The sequence below is a fragment of the Anopheles moucheti genome, chromosome 3 (assembly GCF_943734755.1).
Source record: "Anopheles moucheti chromosome 3, idAnoMoucSN_F20_07, whole genome shotgun sequence".
Lineage (NCBI taxonomy): Eukaryota > Metazoa > Arthropoda > Insecta > Diptera > Culicidae > Anopheles > Anopheles moucheti.
The window spans coordinates 9,487,501-9,507,342 of record NC_069141.1 but is presented as its reverse complement, the minus strand read 5'-3'; the positions used below and the strand labels follow the sequence as shown (position 1 = coordinate 9,507,342).

Sequence of the window (19,842 nt, the reverse complement as noted above, 5' to 3'; positions counted from 1 at the left end):
GAGAGTTATGTTGGTTCTTGCTGTTGTTGGGAGCGTTAATTTTGCATGAAGTCGCCGAAGCCTCCACACCACGGTGCTTCATGTCTCCGATAGCTACACCCGGTACGCACATCACATCGTTAAAGGAAAGCAACGTCCGCAATAATCGGTCGGTTTTTTGAAGGCGGTAGCGTCGCACGTATGCTGCATTCGTAGCAGTCACCATGGGTAGTAGAGACCTTTCTAAAAATAGTCACAAAATCAGCATTTGGTCTCGTTCGTTGGACGCGTGCGGAGTGCGTGGTTAGGTTGTTTGCGGGGGCCAGCTCTGGTGTGCGTATTTGCGTGTATGTGCGTCGGTTGGCGAAGACGCCTAAATCTTCTCCCGCTATGCGTCTGGCATGTTAGTACGTATCTCCTCAGGCTACTCATCGAGCCCTAAGCGCATTGCCGCATGTCTTTGGACCTCAACCCCGATTGCCGCTGTCGGTCCTTTGGTTGAAGTCGTACCATGACATGACGGTTCTGGTGGCGGTGCCATAAGCTTCGGACGGAACGGTGAAGCGATGACTGAACCAAACCGGCACCCGAGAATGTCTTGGGAAGGCAAACAACAACAGCAGCACACACAAAAAAAAAGTTACGCAGTGTTTACGGAACCTCGTTAGACCTAAGTCTCTCACTCTCGCAAATTAATTTTTCCTTGTGTGTTCATTCATTACATTTTATGTTAACCATATGCAAACCGGGCACCGCCTCGTCGTGATGCAGTTGGCAATAATGGGAAATACGCATGAAGGTGACGGATGGGGGAAAGCATGAGTCATTGATACATTGTGTAGCGAATAGATGAGTGGCTTGGAGTTAAATATGCCGCATCATAATTTCGCTTTGTTGGAGAGCATTAGCAATTTATGTGGTTTTGTTTTAAAAAAGAATCTAAAGTGATTCTGTTACTTCTTCCACACATTAACGTTGTGGAGACATCCATGACTATTTGATGATGGCCATCAGGGTTCAGCTACATTGCCTTCTCTAGCATACGACGCATCATCCATCAGCTTGATTACGAAGTTGCTTGGATGTTCGCCTCTTTCACACCATCCCAACTTGCCGGAAACTTGTGGACCACAACCCCGAAAAAAAAAACGACTGGCCAGGAAGTACTTTCTGGAATGAGAAATCTCATTGCACACATCCTGGCACATCCGTACCGTTTGTGTGGGTCCGAACCCTGTCTGCTTCCGTTGCGCACATTATGGAGCTGAAAGGGGGATTTTTAGATCTGTGGAGGTATCGCCAAGATTTTTTTTTAGGAAAAAACCAACGAAAAAAACATCCCCCCTCTGCCGCCATCATTTGGCGGACACCGAACTTGCGCTTCGTTCCGAAGCTCGGGACCGATTTCGCGCGCGCGGTTGCAAGTCAAGGCCATGGAATTGCTTTCCGCTTCGACAGGTTCGACGGATCTATTTATTTCTATTTATTGTGTTGTGTGTTATATTTTTTTTTCTCCACCACGCGCACCCTGTGACGAAACACGGCCAGGGTTTCGCATGTTTGTGGACGCACACGAGCACACACATGCCATGCCAAAGAAAGTGCAGACATCACGCCCCAACACCACCGCCGCTTCTGGTTGCAGAAGGGAAAAATGTGCGCCAATGGCGGCTGTTGGGGGCAAACGCTTGGTCGCTGACTTTTCATGAACTATTCGCCTTGAGTCATTGTGATGGTGGTGCTGGCCAAACGAACAAAAAAAAATGAACGGAATCGGCCAACGAGCAGAAGAATGTCAGGACGCATCGGTCGGTGTTGTAGAAGGAACGCACAGAAATAAAATAAAAAAAACCCCGACCACATATTAAGGTCGTAGCGTGTGGTGCAGTGATGGACCTACAACAACTTTCTCCATGGTGAATTATCTCTCGCTCTTGCTTTTGTTGCTTTCCTTGCTGCGTTTTATTTTGCTTTTGCTCCCTTTTTATACGTTTCATAGTAAACAATCGCGTGCATCGTACATTTTGATAAAGCCAAGTTGTATAAAGCAAAAAAGTTTAACGATGATTGCCATTACAGGGTTTGCCAGGACAAACAGTCCACTCGTCCAGCAAATTATTGAATTGAACAGAAGATGGCGTTGACATGTTCGATAGTGCTATGGAGCGACGGTAGAATGTTGTTGCTGGCAACGCGGTTGCTATGGATTTGACAGAAGCTGCTTTGCTATTCGCTGTGTACTTTGCTAGTTGGCGCTAGTGCTGCCAGCAACATCATTATACGATTGCTCTTTATTTCTGCTGTCAACGCCATCTTCCGTAAAATTTAGTAACTCACAAAGAGAGTCAGTTATATACCTGGACAAAACAGATTCTGAATGAACTTGTCTATATAATGGTCGAAACCCCTGTATTATGTTCTCATCATATGTTTCTACTTTATCAAATAGCTACATAAAAGTGTCCTCAAAGCCATTTTTTCTTTCCCATGCTAGTGAGACTGTTAAAAAGCTATCGCTAATTTAAACCACAATTACAAAACAAACAACCATCGTATCGTTCGCATGCTTTGGAGTTCTTTTGGTAGCATTTCGTATCCCCGGGCTCCAGCGTGTCTGTGTGCCTTACCTTAAAAGCTTCCTACGGAGTTCGACGACTGTTTGTTGAGGCTGGTGGGGTGTGACCGGCAGCTGATGTCGCATCGGCCATCGGGAAATGTTGAGCCACAAACCGTACGGCCACCGGTGCTGTGGCTCGCCAATTAGGCTCAAACCGAAGCCGAAGTGCTGCAGTATTATCGCCAAAAAAGTGACGCTTGATTGGTCATTCCCTTTACGAGTATGACACTGACCCGTCTGGTTCGACACTGCCCGTGGACCGGGCATTGATGATTGTAAACATTCCGATAACAGTTCCTAACGATCTCTCGCTATTTTCCGTCTTCCATTTTCGTGGGGTAGGGAGAGGGGGGACAGGTTTGTGCAGCAACCCGCTTCTCTGTTTGTTCCGTTTGTTTCAACGTTCAGTTTTACGACGGGGCCAGTAGAATTTCCAAGCAATCGCGCGCTTCCGACATCGGGTTTTTTGGCGTCTGTTACAATTTGGAAGGCGGCCAAAATAGTGCAAAATACACAGCTTCAAATGCCTAAATGTGGCTTCTCCGATTCCGTTGATCCAATTGAGGGATGGGATGGGTGGATGGGGGGAGGCGGCGAAGGGAGCGTCCCCAAACGTGCCCTTTAGTTGGCACAAAACGTCCACCCAATGGGCAATTTCGATCCGTTGGAGAAGACTCTAGCGTAAACTATCATTGCAAACCCCGACTGGTACTGTAAACGTTTTTTCGGGAAGGAGGGAAGAAAGGCCAGAGAGGGAGAGTAGAGAGAACGCAATATATTGGACAAGAACCAACAATGGCAACCTATCAACGCTAATAAAAACCGTGTCAGTGGAGAGGAAGACCACCGGGATTCAGAACACACTCTCACTTAGAGAGAAAAAAACTCCTCCTCGCAAGAAATGTCCTTTAATGTGTCTGCTGTGCAATGACGTGGAAAGCGGACCGGCTATCGGCTATCCGTAAAGGGCACAGTGAGCAGCAAATTTGGTAGCATTTTTATTAGATGCTACTTTTCACAAAACCCCCTAATGAGCGACAAAAGGTCGTAAAGCGTGGAAAGTATACCGGGCCGCAAAACCCGGTACCGAACATACATATATCCGGACGGGAATGTCCTTGTAGTGCTGAACTGTTAATTCCATCTGTCGCAATTGTTTACTTGTTGGATTGAAACAACTATAGTTGCTTCCTTAGCAGTGGGGTTTGTGTGCGATGGGAAGGGTGGTTTTTTGTACTTCAAACTAGTGCTAACTACTTACATTTGCGCGGGTCCTTGAGAGTGTCCAAGGCATTTGCGCCTGGTTGCGGAGAGCGCAATGTTCGCACTCCTACGTGACATCTTGCGGATGGTGTACGGTAGTGGCCTCGAACTCATTTCCAGCACCCTACTACTGAAGTCAGTGGCGAGCCGAGAAACTCATAATAAAAACAACTTATTAGCATTTATGTCTAGTTATATAAATAGTCATCTGATGCTTAGTGTTGCTGGACGGTTTCTGCAATGCATGAGCAATGTTTCGTTCTGCCGGGCCATCCGGCCCAGTACACAGGAATCGATAGTGCATACGCCCACGGCCCAGGGAACCGCTGTGTGCTGTGTGCAGATAATTATCACGGTGGCTTGTCTTACTTTGTGTCATGGATTTGTTTCTATTGATTTAACCTCACCGAACGACACACAGTGACTAACAGCAGCACCGAGCGGCACTATACATTGTTTCGATCCGGGTCCCTCGCAGGTGTTTGCATTTCGTGTACGGGAAGCATATTTGTTTGCACCACCGAGGTATCGTAGGCAAATGTGCGAAGGGAAAACCCTGATAAGGCGATAATCTCGTACCGACTCTTACATGGTAGTGAGAACATTTCATTGTATTAAACAGGCGTACTATATACAAGAGAGCTTATGCCTGGAGTACACAATGCTGGAGAATAAATGTATTTATTTAAACAGATTGATTTAGCAATATTGTTAGTAAAGAAAAAGAGGGAGGTAGTAAATGTTGTGACTATATAGCATTTGTTCCCTAAGAGCAGCGTGGCGGTATAGTGTTAGTGACGCTGTTCTTCACTAGACAGGTTACGGGTTCAAATCCTACCCAGTTCCCCTAATAGCATTAAAGATGTTTACTATCCGACGACGTGACAGAAATAAAGCCTAGTAAGTAGCCATTATAACCTAATAGTAGGTCATTTATCCAAAAGCTTTTTAGACTTGAAGAATTTATTAAGCACTAATCTACCGGGCTGCACTATTTAACTGAACTTCAATACAAAATGTCACAAATCTATCTAAAAAAATGTCTATGAACCTTATGGCATATATATTGAAGATACAGTGCCGCGTTTTTCGGCATAATTTTCATACGTAATTCATGATGCCACTTACTTGTTCGTATTGAGATTAGTTTCCTTATCTCTTCTTATAGAAAAATCACACTAGGAAGCTCCCCGTTTTGTGTGCAGCATAAACAAACCTTTAGCTAGACTATTCGATTGGAAAGCGTGAAGCACCGTTCGAAACTGTGGATGAGTTATACTTTTCATCATAAACTTCTCGAAAGTGTGATTAGTGCCTTCCATAAAAAAATACATTGATTTGCTCACACTTTCCGTTTCTGTTTGATGCTGACACATAAAACGATAAATTCTTCAGCCCGGGTATGTGCATTGTACAGAAGAAACAGCATAAAATGTGGTACTACCCCCAATCAAACTGTTCATAAAGAGACAAGGTTAGTTTAACTGCACAAATAATTGACTTAGTCTTCGAGCTTCTTCGTGCGTTATGCTACAGTAGTACCATTGTAGTTGTAAATTATATTTTACAATCATACTTTACCTCTGTAATAATCGTTATAATTGGGAAATGTGCACAGTAGCAGCAGTGATACGATAAAGTTAATAAGTTGTCTAATTTACACCGAAGACGAAGTGAGTGTTAAATTTTCTGGATCATTGTTCCATCACTCATGGCTGTGTTTAGTGGATGGTCATCAACACCCATTGCACTGATGTTCTGGCCCGTTCTTTATCTTGCAGAAGTAGCCGTTAGTAGGTAACCTGTTCTACAGCTTACCACCGATTACGTTTAATGAGATGAGTTCACTCTTTACCGCACCGTCCAGTGGTACAATCCCTGCACAGAGACATATAAGAAGACTTGCACTAGTCATAGTTCTTCGTCATCCATTTTATTCATTCGCCTTGTCTTGTTTAAATATGGTGTTGGTATGTTTCGAATTTCCTTCGGTTTTTTAGAAAAAAGAAAAAGACATCCCTTCACTACGCCAGTGCGTGTCTTCCCGGAAGGTGCAGTGACGTTTCCGTGATGACAGTTTGCCACAATTGGATGCAAACAGCTCGGCAGCAGAGTACGATTGCGATCGTGGCGCAGGGTGTTAAACTTTCGAGGAAGGCCAATGTAGCGTATCCTTCCGCACTACCAAACAAGCTGAACTCCCCGGGTCTGTAGGTGGATGCAGCAGTGAGTAAAGCTCCATTTGTGGATGCGACTGATATTCTCCGATCGATTGGGACGGTAAACCCGTCTCGACTGTCGATCGTCAACGGTCATCAAGTGATGGAATTCCAGTGTTACTGTGTGGATGCCGCCACCCCTTTGCGTTAGTCAGAAACTGGTTTCGATTGGATATTACCGCTACCACTACCGGTTACGTGTGTGCAAAGGTTGTCTCCACCACTCATCAGAAATAGACTTCTTGGAAGCACTCTGTAGGGTTTGTAATGCATGAACCTCGTAGCTCCCCATCATCATTCCTCCATCGACCAGTGAATCCGTCATTGACCTCCTGCAAAAAAAATGTGCGTGCGTTGCTTGAAGGAGCTTAAAATAGCCCCAGTCCAGTTATCTAGCCACACAGTGGCTAGGGTCTTTGAAGAGGTTAGATTGTGTAGTTTGGTTTAAATTCATCCCAATCAAGAGATCCAGTTATCTTTCGTAGCCAAATAGATGTATCTTCAGGATCTCTGCTTATATTTATATAGTTTCTGCAATATCTGCTGTTAACGTAATATTCCGTAGTCGTCCTATAAGAAATAAGAAAACACTCTCCGTTCGTCCAAATGAGGATCAGCGTTATGACGCCATAAGGCCATAAAGTGGAATTATTCAGCCGTCGACCTGAAGGGGAAGTACATCATGTTTGTCCGTGCCACTTAAGCAGCATACTTTATCCCCCCAGCAGTTGGGATTTTATGGAAAAATGGCTAAAATTATGCCAACAAATTAATGCCATAAATTCGCTACTAAAGCAAATGACAAGACACGTGCCACATTTCATCGCACATGGCCATAAACTGTCACACATCTGCGTCTTGCGCGGTTCTCACGCAAGGCAGGCAACTATCGCAAGATAAACTAACGTTTATGAAATGTTATAAATATTACAGTTTTTATAAGTTGAATGAAAAAAGTGTTGCTATCAAATCCACAACAGGGTGAGAACACATGCAGATATCACTGAGAGCCATACGGGAATGGCAAAAGGTTTTGTTCTGATGCGTGCTACAATGATTATTATTCGCGCACGACACAAGGGCCAGAGAACTTTAAATCCACGTCTCACATATTATCATGTCCCCGTTCGTCCGTATGTGGGACGGCGTTAATCCAATGGAAGTGATGCATTTTACAGCTTGTTGCCACGCTCATTAGTTGCAGTTACGGTATAATAATTCTTGTGTTCTTTCGCTCGTTGTTTGGCGCTACGGCAGCTTAGTAGGAAATACTTTGTGACTATTATTTAGTAGCGAGTTTTATACTCAAAATAAAAAAGGTGCAATCGTTTTTGTTTGCCCCGACAGTACGGTGACATAAAATTAAATGTCTTGTCCGTGTGCTATAAAATGAAAAACACTCACTTATGAATTCGATTCGTTCGAAGTGATAATACATCTCGCTCAACCGTTCGGTGTGCCGTTCAGTTGTCACGCCACGGACAAGTGCAGCGTGGTTGGTCAGTAGCGTTGCACGAACTTGTCCACTAAACTGTGATAATTTCACATCCACCCGGAATGGCACGTTCCCGCATGCGGCAAGCGCCGGCCACGGGGCATCAGATTGATGAAGACATCTGACGACAGCTGCATAAAACATGACCACGCGAGACGAACACACGGTGCATTGCAGGAGATTAGTCTGCTGAAGGTTGAAACAAAGCAGAACAAATAAATTCAAGTAGCAGACATTTTGTGAGGAGGATGCCGCCCAGGGTGAAGTAAGAAAAAAACACTCACGTTGCTAAAATAAGCAAAAACGAGAACAATGATTATGGTATCACATTTTTTTCTCGTTGGCGAACATTTCAAGAGCGGTGTTTTCTTTTCCCACTCAAAGCAATATTGTGTGGTGTGGTTGGGAAGATTTCAAGAGCATATTCCGCTGCCGGTCGGTAGTGGCCAATGCCAAGTCACAGGTCACAGACACATTTGGGCAAACTTTCCTTGGGTTGGTGGGGGACCGTTGATGGAAATTTGAGTGTGCGCTAAAGGCAACTCGCGGATCAAGCTATCGAAAGATATTGAAGCAGACAAACAAGCGTGTCGGGGAAGGTGGGGTTTTAAAATTAGCGAATGGTTTGTTGAAAGTTTGATTTATTAATGGGCATCATATTTATATATACGGCCAGATAAATCTTTAAAAACCTGGCCTCAATATGATTGATGGAATAATTATGCATTTGTAGCTAACGAGCCGCTGGCACTACTGGGCCTGTTGTTATTGATTTGTACCTTTTTTGTGTTTTGTTTTAATTTGGTTATCTAATGTTTGTTTCTACACCATTTCTCTCTCTCTCTATCGTTTTAGGTAAGCAACATTCTCTACAAAGGGAAGCGATTTTATGATCTTGAAAAGAGTGGCAAACAATTTGGTAGCTATAAATTATTCCAAAGCAAATCGAAAACATTGCTCCCTTCGCCATGGATTTTCGCTGGACGTCGCGTGGTACCGCATGGTGGTTATGAATGAATGTGGAAGAAAGACGCCAAAAAGGTGCCCGTACGGTTGATACAATGGAGGAAGGACCACTGTTTGAACGACTCCATAAAACTCCCAAACATAAAACGCTAACCGTGCACATCAAGTGCTGATGTTCAGTGAGCTAATGCAATGGAGGGAAGCAGATATAAAATTGCCCCGATTAGAGAGAAGGGTAGCGGGTGATTCGTACTCCAGAACGGAGAACCAAACGGAATGAGTGTTTTTGGTAAAGTTCAGCACTCTGGGTTGTTTCTTCGCCTTTAAGCGGTCGTCGATCGTCGTCGTGCAAGATCCGCCAGTGTCCAACACTACACTGTGGAGCGCTGAAGCGCGAAACATGGAGCAAGCACTGCATAAACATCAGCGGCAACCGGCAACTCATGCGTCATTAAACGGGAAAAGATTTATTTATATTTGCAAAATATTTTATGCGATTCCTTCATTCCGCCTTGCCTGCACACTGCCTGGCTATGCTGCCCGCTGGGGGAGGGAAGGGCCTGTGTGTTGATGTGGAGCTAGATGTTGGTGTTAAAGCAAGACAAAAAGGAATAGTGTGTTGATCGTTCACATCGGTTTTGGCAGGTTTTGTGTATTTACGGTGCTTACAAACACGGATTAGAATCGCACATGGCAAAATGTGTCTTTCTGCCCTTCCTGTTTCGATCATCTCATGCAGATACGCTGTATGGAGACAATGAGGTTTTGATCCATCGTAGAAACAGAGTAACTCCTTTGGAAGCAACGTCTCCTAAGTTCCATGTCAGCAACTGTCAACAACATTATTGATGCATATTCACACGTAGCGGAGCAGTTCAGTTATCTCTTCTCTCGTCACTAATTTGACTAACGCTTTTAGTTCCTTGTTGGTTCGTTTTGGTGCAAGCTGTGGCTGTGATTCGTCAACCGCCAAACACCCTGCCTACGCGCCGTATCCCTGCGTTTATGCAAATACGCAAACAACATTGTAATGCAAACCGCAGAAAAATAAAAACAACAATAAGTCCCGCAATTCATCCATATAAGGTCGTTGTGACATCGAAATGGAACGCGCACTGTGGTAGCAATCGTTCGAAGCGAATGCTCTTAGGTTTCTATCAGTTTCTAGCAGACAGGCAGTAGTTTGAGAGTATTGCATGACTTCCTCATTTTTCTTTCGTCGAACTGCGAACGTGCCAGTAAAGCATAGCATTAGCTTTTGCTTGTTTATTATTTTCTAGGAAGTTTATCGCAACTGGTGCTAAAATATTACCACGAAAAGGTCAGTTTAAGATAATGTTTCAAAGTTATCTTTTATCATAAGCGGAAAGCATGACGTTAACGTAAATCATAGAGGGAGAAAAAAATTAAACTATAGCATTCAGAGTGGCACATATAATGGCTGTTATTTATTTCAGTAGTTTTTTTTCGGATATATCTAGTTATGCAAATTGAATTCAATCCGCGGAATGTGACGGTCACTGATGCAACCGAAGCGTTTTTCATGTTTTTGGAAGATATTTTTGGTGTTAATGATTTTTGGTGGTGAATTAATGATGGTTTAAACAAATTATTGAATGTTCTTTCGTCCATTTTGTTTAAACAGTTTTTTTTTGTCATTCTTCAAGAACGGCCTGGGCCGTATTGCTAACAAAAAAGAGATAATTGCATTGCTACAATTATCACATTCCTAGGCAACGGCACCAAGTTTACGCAGTGTTAAACCAAAACTAACCTCTCAAGTGGAGGAGAAGACGCGACATTTGCTTTGTTTACGTTTTGCGTTGGTGCGCCACGGACGTGCTGGTATGTGAATAAGCTCCCAGCTCACCACTACGATGTGTGTAAAAACTGTTGCACAACCCGTTGTACTACACTGATAAGCTGGTTCTTTTTGCCAGGGAGACGGTGCAGCACCGCCAGGCAGTAACAACGAAGAAACGGGCGGGGGAAATCAACGCCAGACAAAGAGATACAGCCCCCTGCACGATAAGGGCACTGATAGTAAGAGGCGAAGGAAGAATCATTTGCAAAGCACCGTGAAGGAATAATTATGCGCAGCGATCATTTGTTGGATCGTTGGGGAGTTCATTGCATGTCACGTTCGATCTGATACACCAAGAACTGTAGGATTGAGTTCCTGGCTTCACAAGGCACGTCACTTCGTCGAGCTTGTGACGATCGAACGAACTGCGTATTAATCGACGCCTCAAACAAACATTCCTCCCAAAACAAAACAAAAAAAGAAACACACCATCGTCAAAGCAGTATTTTCAAGTACAACCTGTTTCAAACAAGTATACTATCCGCTAGTCCTCCTTCCGATCTACGCACAAACAAACGAACATTGCAAACCTTGACCCGTCACTTTGCGCGGCTTGGCGAGGAAGCAAGGCAGCAAATCTCCGACCAAATAAAACTTGCGACTGAGTTAGGTCGTGCGCTCCAAACTTCGTTTGCCGTGATCGTAATTTGGTCGCTTCTTGCGCGCCTGGGTCTCTCCCTCACCCTCCCACTCCATCTGTGGGTGTGGATCGTTATGTGCTTTTGTACCGTATCTTACCTTTGAAGGGCGTTCTTTGCACTCATAACGGTTTATGTAAAGTGAAATAAATCGCGACAGCACAATAGGATAACGATGGCAGGGGATTAGCAGCTAAGGGATGACAGCGGTAGAAGAATGAGGTTTGGCAAAATCACATTTAACTGTACGTCAGATGTTAGACCAGTGGCTGATGCTACTTCTTCGGAGAGATACTACGCAGTATTGCTACTAGCTGTAGATCTCGACCCGTTTGTCGTCTGGTTAGTTTTGGATGTCACTCATCTATGCATTGGGGGATGAATGTGGGCTTTGGTTGTTATTTGTTGTTTGTTTCGGTATTGTCTTCTGACATGTCTTCTTTCATCTTTGCCATTATTAGTGATGTTAGACATTTTGGTATCATTATACTTGTTACACTTATTCTTTTGTAATTAATTATTATTACCAAGCGATTATTGTTAAATATGAATCATAGCTTTAGACTACAATGCGATATCTCCACGTACAATTGAATTGGGTTTCCTTCGTTTTAATGTCATTGCGAACGAAATGTAGGCCTTCTATAAAACCGTACAACAATCGCTCAGAATAAGCAAAAAAAAACCATTTCACGGCTTATTATCTCGCGAAACTTCGCATTCATGGGACATTAGGCACACACTGGTGTTGGAGAGATAGGTGTGTCTCGTCATGTGCGCGCGGGTACTGTGCACGATGTTGATGTTGCACGGGAGGAGTAAACGAAGAATGGTTTTGGCGCCAATGATTGATGCCGCAGTTGACGCTTCCCCTAGTGTGTTACTGATGGTGTAATCCGAACAGTCCTAGTGTGTGTAATTGATGTTTGACTACACTGCCGACCCGGGTCCTGATTAGCTGTTGGCCTAAATTCAAATAACGTCTCTCATCGCCTAGGTAGAGCACTCGCACGCGGTGCAGACTCTTTCCAAGCCCGCCGCGCACTAGAAAAACCATAATTCGTTTTTCGCTCGTTTCTTTTTTCATTCAGGAAAACTTTAGCAAAGCAAAGTGTGTTGCATTGAGAATGGTGACCGTTGGAGACGGGAAGGAACGCTCCTGCCCGAGCATTCGGTCGGCTTCAAATTTATGTGAACTTCAATTTGAATCGACTGTTACACAATCAGAGAAACGGACAACTGAACATTGTGGTGATGCTGGCGGGTGGAGGCTAGAACCTTCGTTAGATTGGCTTTTGTAGTAATACGTTTTTCGGGACGACGCTAACTTGCGCTGTGTGTGAGCCAATTTCACAATCGGCACAGTTTAGGGGAGGGAGGTTCGTTTAATGAGACCAGTCAATTAGAATTAATTGCTTTTTAACTCGCCACCGAAAAGGCGTAATCAAAAAACGGTTTTGCTATTAAGTTTATCGCTAACGAATGACCTTTCTGGTGATGGTTGCAACGACCTTAAATACCGAATGATTTGCATGCTATTACATCCCGCCCGAGCGAGTCTCAAATGGTTTGTGTCGTTTTGCTTGAATTAGTCGCCCCTACTGAACTACAGTTTTAGGTTTAATAGCCTGGGATGAGGGATTTCGTATGTATTACTTAAGACAACACAAAATATCCCCCACAAACATCATTGTCACATTGCGTCATTGAAGAATTACAATACCAACAGCAATAACGATAACGATAGATAGCAAGGGAGGACTGTGTCGTAATGTTTTCCGATGGACATCCTCTTAAAACATTTCATAATATTGTCTATTCATTTTTGTCCGAAAGCAGTCTTATCTCAAGGCGGTTGGTAGACGGGTTTGATTTCTACGAAATGATGTACCGACCACCACCGACCCTTATCACTTTCGCCACATATGTTATGGATGTTTAAACTCTTTCGTTCTGCGTGTGTAACTAGCAATAACAAGCGTAGGATTCACTGTGAAAATGATGCAACACATTCGTATCTTAATAAATGTGGTTAGAGATAGGATAAGAATAGTTACGTGAAATAAGCCTAGATCATCTAGAATTCAATGTTAAACTGCTAACTTGATTTAAATTATAAATCCTTAATGCTATGATTAATAAGCCTTCCAGAAAAAATGCAAGGACGCCCTATTTAAACGGCCATTACGTCAACTGACGTCAGCTCAGAAGAGCGTACTGGACAAATGCCTAGTTTGCTTTCTCTTGATCTTGCCGAGCAGCTATCATTTTGGTTTTTGCCACAAAATTATTAGATTGAGATTAGATTAGATTCGATCGTTCGAGTTTTGGTCGAAAAAGCACCTCATGGTCCAAAGCACCTGAGCACCATTTAGAAAATTGGTGATCTTCAATTGTTCTCTCTAGAAGATCATGTGCAGCCCAGATGCTGGTCGCCTAGTTGACACTTACAAATAACAAAGACGAATTCTTTGGCAGGAACTTCGTCACTGTTAGACAGATAACTTCAACCTCCAAAGGGGAAACGAAGAGATCGCTTTGTACGTTCATTTTTAGATTCCACTTCTTTTTAGGAGGACGTTTCCTAGCAAGTGCCAGCACAGGACTTTTGGTTGTCACTCTGGCTTATCTCCACATCGAAGAAGATGTTATAGGTCTTAGGTCGATTATAACCGGAGGCCACGAAATATCTCACCAAGTAAATCTTATTCATCTTGAGTATGTATTTCCCCTTAACGAATAGAAACGCTCACTTACGAATCGAAATTGATCACTTCGCTCACTTCGCAAACGTTTAGGACGTTTAGGGCAACAAATCACACCACATGGCGTAATCGTAAATTAGAACTCACTTGGCGCCATTTAACCGGCACGCTGACAACTTACATCGATGAGTCGCTCAACGAGTAAAAGATTGAACCCATTCACCTTCCACTTAAATGCGCCTAGACCTTCAACTGCTAGGCATTTGATTCGTTTTCGATGTTTGCTTTGAATCTGTGATTAAATAATTGGTGTCTAACGAACCAAGCACTACGCCTCACGGAATGGTGGGCGCCTGTTGAGTTGAAGTGGCCGTGATTTGTTGGTTGTAAAATGAGAAAAAAAGGAACTAACGCTCAGACTGAAACATTGCCGAAAAAAGGTAAAAATATCCTTATAATTAACATTTGCGCGTGTCCCCCTATGAGTGAGATGTTGTACTTTGTTACACGGGACAATGTGTACAATGTACTGTCCAAACAAGTACAAACATTCAATAAACAACAACCGAATGTCGTGCGGAATGGTGGTTCTATGGTGCCCTTGAAGAAAATGCCTTGACTCGTTAAAGAAGAAACGATAAAACCAGGGAAAGATGGCAAAGCGGCAGCAGCCAATGTTTTCTTTGCTTTCGCGACTGTTTATCATTAACCCACTCACCCACCCATCGTACATCAATCATACGGCTCAAAACGACACGCGGACACAAATATTGGAATTTATTTACCTTTCGCTTTTCACTACGTCAAAACCATGCTAAGGGGAGGATTGAGCCGTTGTCAAATAGTTGGCAGGGCGATAGAAACAAGGGCAAAAATGGCCAATTTTTATGTTAGTCCCCAATCCACCGCCACAATGGTTAGATTCATGGGTGTGAAGATGAATGAGCCATAATGTTGCTATAAATCGTGATAAGAACCGTATGTTAGTAGCACAAAGCTAAACCAACCTTATAGAAGGTGCAGCGCGCACGGTAGCCACCACCGGCGCGCTTACACCTCCTTCTGGGGCACGTAGTGCGCAGCTAATTGAACTCGATCCGCGAATGACGCAGCTTGAAGCTGTTTAAAGCCGCCAGCTGTACTATCAAACACAATACACAGAACGCACGAACGCCGCCCCTTTTCCACGGGCACGCACACACATGTGTGGACCCCTTCAGACAGTGCCCCATGAGTGGGTTTGTTCTAGTCCGGTCTAGGCATATTAAGGGTGAAGGGATCACACCCGGGGGGCGGGCGGACGGAGAAAAGTTCAACCCAGTGTGAGGCGCGAAGGGTGACTTGGCGCAAAACGGCTCGGTTCAAACACTCGTAATGGTGGTTTACTGCGTCAAAGCATTTATTTCCTCGTTCCTGCCGGCCTGTGCACCATCCAGCGTGCCGCGTGCCGCGTGCTGGTTCCGCTAAACCTTGTGTGTTTAATTAAGCGACGTTGGCGCCATCGCTTATCGCGGGGTTTTGTGTCGTACCCGTCACCGAGGATCACCGGAACCATGGCTTTGGCTGTATCTACCCTGTATTCACTTGTATGTTGCACTGCAAGGTGCAGATGAATGGAATGTCACAGTCCAGACGGCGGTAACACGAGAACGACGTTCTCCACGCAGACAGGTGACTCGACAAGGATGGAGGGCGCATAGGAGGAGGAGGAGATCTTACACGTAGAACATTACACTGCCCGGTCGTAGAGGGGATTAAACGAAGCTTTTAGTTCCAAAATCTCCGTTTTTCGCTTATCGCTTCCGGTTAATAGAAATTCTAGCGCAGAAGGAAACACAATCATCTTCAACCTTCAGTTGTGGGTGGGAAAAAAAGAAAACAAAAATGCGTGCATTGCTGCACCATGCTATGGGGGGTTGGGGGGGGGGGGGGGGAGTCGAAGTCACGTGCAGTTAAAACCCGCAAAACCACGGTTGTTCAAAACGGTTTGTTTATCATTCGAACTCATCCCTCCCCTCGCGTAATCGCGTTCGCACCGAGTTATCATCTACGCCGTGTGCTCGCCCTAGTGATGGGCAAACGCTGCCACCCCCAAGTGAGGGGGTGAATAAAGCAGGGAATAGCAGGGTTTATAAACACGCAGTGTTGCCGTAGTACACAGTTTGTAAAGGTCACGGTCTAGTTTCGTGATGATTAGGGACGAGTGCGATCGATACTTCGATGCTAGTTTGTTGAAGAAATTTATTATCTTCATCGAAATCGTTATTTAAGAAAGGGAGAGTATTTGTTGACGATTTGTTGAAAAAAACCTTGAGCTAAAAAAAAATCCCCAGCATTTTTGCACCGTTTTGTAAATATTTTGCACATGCTGCCACATGTAAAGCTCATCCCGTCCTCAACATCATCTGTCAACGTGTGGCGCGTGGTGAATTCGCATTGTTTAATTTTGTACTTTCTTTTTTGTTCTGTTCTACAAACTTATCAATCGATCTTACGCTCGAAGGTCGCTTCGTCCACTGAGCGAGAGACGGATCTGGTGGGTTTTTGTTTACACCGGTGTGTTCTCTTCCTAGTGGCCACAGAACGAGCGGAACAAATCCACTTCCACCCACTCGCGTCTTTGGTTAGAGCGATGTAAAACCCTGCCCTGTCCCTCTCCTCCTCCCTGCCGGTTCTCCTCGGACGACGGCCGGCAAACACAGCAGAGGTATAATTATTCGGTTTAAATTCTTCGCGCGCCTCGCTACTCATTTGTGGGAAGATGTTTGTTTGTTCTCTTATACCTTTCTATTTTTTCTATATTCGTGTGGATCGGGGGTTTTTTTTTTTGGTAGCGCAAGTGAAACGAGCGCCACATTTGGCCGATTAAAACGTCGCAGTGGACGTGCATGTGCATCGCATCGCGATTTGATGCTGGGTTGGTAGTGTGGTCGCGGACGGGTGCCGGACGGTGAGACATGTTAAAGGGTCAGTCTGTGAATGATGACCCTCGTCACACGTTTGTTTTCGTCGCTTATTTATAGTTTGCATACACTTGTTCCGTGCAGCGGGGGTTGTCGGTGGCATGCCCCGCCTGTGATGGTGGACCAGCAAGGATAAACAATGCGAAAGGGACAGATGGATGTGTGTGGTCCGGATCCGGAACAAGGTTTTCCAAACAATCGATTCAAGAAGGACTTGCGCGCAGGATGTAATGCCGGTGTTATCCTTTATAATTAGCATTTGTTGCCCTTTCGAGCAATGATTACTTGCAAGATTATCATGCGCAGAGTTGGTAGCATTTCGGAACAGTGAGCTGTAACATTGTTTTCGCGCTGAACTTCTCATAAATGCTGTTACAAGACGAAAGCGTGTATGTGTTTATCGTTGCAACCACCATGCCACCGTCCTTGGTATAATTTTAGGCAGAAGGTGCACATTAACATTAGCACAAACCCACTTGCTAACCTAGCCACACGGCACCCCCTTGCTACGGTTAGTGCAGTTGCTGCTAAATACAGCAACCTAGAACACGATAAAGAACGTCGTGGGATTATAAATAGAGCCCTACGATTCGTATAAATAAATCATGCGCTGGTAATGAGAGTTAACAACGGCTCAAAATAAACCATAAATAATCAATCGATTGTTTGAAATATTAGCTTCATTACCAGTGATGGCCAAAGTTATGGTAGATGGTTACTATAAACTGCTGGTAGTCCTCGAGAAAAACTACTAATAGTACACACATAGAGGATGGTGGTGTTTTGTTTAAGTTTAAAGAGTAAAGTGTGCCAAACCTGGACTAATATTGAGCTACAAGATAGAATGGTCATAGAACATCAACAAACGCAACATCAAAGTCAATCCAATGGCTGATATCAAGCCGCCCGACGCGGTCTGGCCTGACACGATCGGATGATCTGGATCTACACCAGGATTCAACGTAAATTCCTCGTTTGTCCAATCAACGAATCGTTGATCCTCCAAAATGAAAAAGTTAAACTAATATATTAGATCTATTTAGAATACAATATCAATTATTCAATTTACTTCTTATTTGAGCATACAACTTTTTAGTTTAATCTGCATATCTTCGAATTATCTTGCTGTCTAATATCAAGATACAGCATATAGTTTCTCGAAAAAGCACACAATCCTACTCTCTTGAGGTGACTTTAAAGCTAAACAGAATCACCATAACCATAAAACCTCATTTTGAATTTAATAAAACCGTAAAGACCACTTTTGCAGCTTGCACAATGAAGATGACACCGTCATTAGTGTCTAGAGTTTGTGATTCGACGGTCACACACACACGCACTTGCCAGACAGACTAAGCGCACATTCGAGGCAGATGTACCTTCTCGTCCCCACAGTCCTTCTTTTATCTCTCCAAGGTTTTATTTGACCATTACCAACATATGGTATCATAACGTCAACGCGGTGTGATACACCATGCCAGAACATTGGAACCAACAGCAACGGCAACAAAAAAAGTGTTAATGAATATTAAAACATGACACCTAATTAAAAATAAAACCCATTGCCTTACCAGGCGTTTCTGCTCAGGCCCCCCTTTTTTACACTACTGCTTCCTGGCTAGATATAATCTAATCCAAGCACCAAGGGCCGAAGATTCTGTCAAGCAGCGTCGCGACATCCCGTCCGGTTTGCTGCGGTTCATTACCGACTATTAGAGAAAACGGTTTCGGTGTTGCGATCCCTCGTAGTGGAAGGTGTACATTTTCCACTAATTAAGCATTTTTCGGCTGACCTTTACTCTACCACCCTAGTAGTGGCAGTAGGTTTATAGGTAGGTGGATAAGCTTCGATTTACTCAACGACCACACACACACGTAAAGGGAGGCTCCCGATCCTGTCTACCCGAACCCGGTACAGCGCTGCTACGACAAACATGTTTGCCCACATCATTTCCGAAATCCACATCCACCGTTCGACCAAATGCAGTCCATTTGAATCCGGCAACCAAAAGCAATCTGTCGGCATTCGCTCAAGAAATAATCAATAGCAGCAAGCAATCCACTGCCCTACAGAGAGAGAAAGAGACGCTTTTTGTTAGCCGTCTGTGGGATAAGACTGTTGGAGTTCATAAAAAAAGGAAAGATTCTGCTGTTGATCTAGATCCACCCTTCAGCCTGACCGTTTTCCAAGGACACTGGCGAGACGGAATAAATATTAATATCGTTCGCTATCAGTAACAATTACGTCTGGATCCAGTTGCTGAATTAAATATATCCTACGGTGGTGTTTGGTTTGGTGAATGTCTTCGTTTTGGTTACGTGCCTCAACAAATGGACGCTGGACGGGAATCTGATACCTTTTGTACGACAGCTATAAAATAAAACATTCGGCTTTAATCAGTAAGAGAAACACTGCGATTCCGAGGAGATGTTCTCACATTCTGCTGGAAACTAAACGATGTAAGGTCGATGTATATTTCCAACAGTAAACTGTTTATTTAATCATAATTGATAAAACTTTAACTGAGGCAGCTGTCAAAGCGAACCAATTGATTGCTTCTCTTCGTTCACTTCGCTTCCTTGGGAGTCTATAAAAAGCCGGTTAGTTATGACTTTACTCAGCCGTAATCGATTTCTTCGGTGTACATAAAGGCATACTATACCACTGGCTGTGCAGAATGAAATCTCATACTGCTGTGTGTACAGAGTGGAACACGGTATCCATTCTGGTTCTGATTTTATGCTGCCACATTCATAATAACATCGATGCGAACGCCAACATTGCAATGATGATGGAAAACGGATGGGCCCTATCTCTGGTCCCGAGTGCTGTACTGCTGAGCATTCGGGGAGGAAGATGGTAATGGAACAACAGCGTTGGAGCACAGCTGTGTTTTGGTTGTGTTACTTTAGCGTGCATGTTGGGGACCTCAGGGAAAGAGGTAGATATTGCCATCGAGTTATTCTGTAACTCCCCAAGAGCGCTCATTGTGCGAAGGGCTTTGACAAAAAGGGGGAAGAGATTTATTTTCTGCGTACCATTGAATTTTCCTAAAACTGCGGCATTGTGGCTTTTGGGAAAAACTGTTTTATTTATTTGTTTTTTTGGCAATCTCAGCACCGCCTCATTCAG

General features: G+C 44.0%; 1 protein-coding gene across 4 annotated transcripts in view; it reads left to right on the top strand.

Moving 5' to 3' along the window:
- The window catches only part of LOC128305864 (nuclear receptor-binding protein homolog), a 53,571-nt gene that overhangs the window by 25,022 nt on the left and 8,707 nt on the right, over positions 1 to 19,842 (top strand). The window lies entirely within an intron of this gene.